This window comes from Hordeum vulgare, chromosome 1H (assembly GCF_904849725.1).
Source record: "Hordeum vulgare subsp. vulgare chromosome 1H, MorexV3_pseudomolecules_assembly, whole genome shotgun sequence".
NCBI lineage: Eukaryota > Viridiplantae > Streptophyta > Magnoliopsida > Poales > Poaceae > Hordeum > Hordeum vulgare.
In genome coordinates, this window is record NC_058518.1 from 315,522,214 (window position 1) to 315,524,732 (window position 2,519).

Below are 2,519 nucleotides of genomic sequence, written 5' to 3' on the forward strand. Positions count from 1 at the left end.
CTAATCTAGAGGAAGAACTACGAGGTATAGGTTTGAGTTGCACGTGGCAAAGTTGTGTCTCAAACAGCCATAAACCTTAAGTATATATAGGAGGAGCCAAGGGGTGGGGCAAGCCCTTAGGGCGCCGGACAAGAAGGCCTCCTTGGGTCGGCCAACTTGGGGAAGGCACGAGTCCTTCTCCATCCCACTTGGATTATGACTCCTTATTTTCTCACCTCTTTTGGATTTCCCATTTTTTCCTCATGGGCTTTCCTTGGATGACTTTGTCAGCCCATTATACCTTATTGTGCATCCAATAAACCCATGTGGACCCCTTGGGGCATGGTGGGCCCACCTAGTGGGCCCCCAGAATCCATTCGTCACTCCCGGTACACTGCCGGCAATGCCCGAAAACTTTTTGGGACCCAAACACCAACTTCCTATATATTAATCTTCGTTTTTGGACCATTCCGGAAACCCTCGTGACGTCCGTGATCTCATCCGGGATTCCGAACAACCTTCGGTCACCAACACATATAACTCAACTAAACTAAAACGTCACTGAACCTTAAGTGTGCCGACCCTGTGGGTTTGAGAACTATCTAGACATGACCCGAGACACTCCCCGGTCAATATCCAATAGCGGGACCTGGATTTCCATATTGGATCCTACATATTCTATGAAGATCTTATCGGTTGAACCTCTGTGCCAAGGATTCATATAATCCCGTATAACATTCCCTTTGTCCTTCGGTATGTTACTTGCCCGAGATTTGATCGTCGGTATCCCTATACTTATTTTAATCTCGTAGAGCACCTTTATAGTCACCCAGTAACGTTGTGACATTTGATACACACAAGGTATTCCTCCGGTGTCAGTGAGTTACATAATCTCATGTTCATAGGAATAAATACTTGAAGGAACAAAATGACACGATCACATGCTACGTTCATATTTTGGGTCTAGTCCATCACATGATTATCCTAATGATGTGATCCCGTTATCAAGCGACAACACTTGTCTATGGTCAGGAAACCTTGACCATCTTTGATCAACAAGCTAGTCAACTAGAGGCTTACTAGGGACAGTGTTTTGTCTATGTATCCACACATGTGTTTGAGTTTCCAATCAATACAATTATAGCATGGATAATAAACGATTATCACCAACAAATAAATATAATAATAACTAATTTATAATTGCCTCTAGGGCATATTTCCAACAACATCTTAAGAAGAGATAGTATAAAAATGCCAATGGTATAGAGATGTGAAACCTCTGTGAGTGATGAACCGACAAAAACTCCAACATTGAAAACATCATAGAAGATGCGTATGGACTCCGTTTTCGATGAACTTGAGCTTGTCATAAGGATGACCATAAGCTCTAAAACTCACAAAGAGAAACACCAAACAAGAACCAAGAAAGATGATGCAAGGATGAAAATGGTTTGAGCTCTCAACGAACGATACGATCAAGCTACTCACTTGAGAGTCCCCCTTGATAGTACGACAATCTATCCTATAACCCAATCTCCCAACTACCACCGTGAGACCGGTAAAATAGCAAACATATACCTTGCACATAGTCCACTTGAGCTAGATGATGACGATCTTGACTTCCTCAAGATGGACCAACTTTCTTGATTGTGTTGGTTCGATGAAGAATAGTTGATTGCTCCCCCATACTCACTATGGGTAAGCCACTCTTCAGCACATCTTCACGAGTCCATTGCCACCATAATGGACGGCAATCTTCAAGCATGATATCTTCGTGATGCTCCACTTGAACTTGCACACTGCGATCTTGATGACGATCACCACTTGATTTCATCCTCCATGTGTCGTATGAGATCTTCCTCTTGACTCAAGCCCATGTAAACACACCTAACACCACATAGAACTCTCATGAAGACCATGGGTTAGTACACAAAGCATCATGAGCAATGCTTACCATACCATGGGATCACTTGATCCCTTTCGGTACATATGGCAGGCTTTGTGTGTTGATCAACTTGATTCACTCTTTGGATAAAACATTTAATACCATCTTGGTCATCATATAAACTCCTTGAAACCAACATATGGACTTCAAGTATTGCTAATGGACAAATCTTTTAAATATAACTCAAGGCAACCATTAGTCCATAGGGATTGTCATCAATTACTAAAACCACATATGGAGAAATATGCTCTAACAATCTCCCCTATTTTGGTAATGGATGACAATCACTTTAAAGGGAGTTTATATAAGGAAATAAGCACAAGCAAGCACACACATGCAAAGCAATGCATGGGCATGAGATGCAAATGCTTAAGCAACAAAATAGAAACTCTCTTGACTTCTGCAAACTAAACTCTCTCAACTTCTCCCCCATTGGCATCAATCGCCAAAATGGACAAAAAGCTTAGAAAACCAATATAATAGGTGGTCCTCAAAAAAGTATGTACTTCTCAACAAATGAGTGAAAGGAAATACACATATACAATGATAAGTAGTTGGAGGAAAATGAACTACATCAAGGACCCAAAGATTGCAA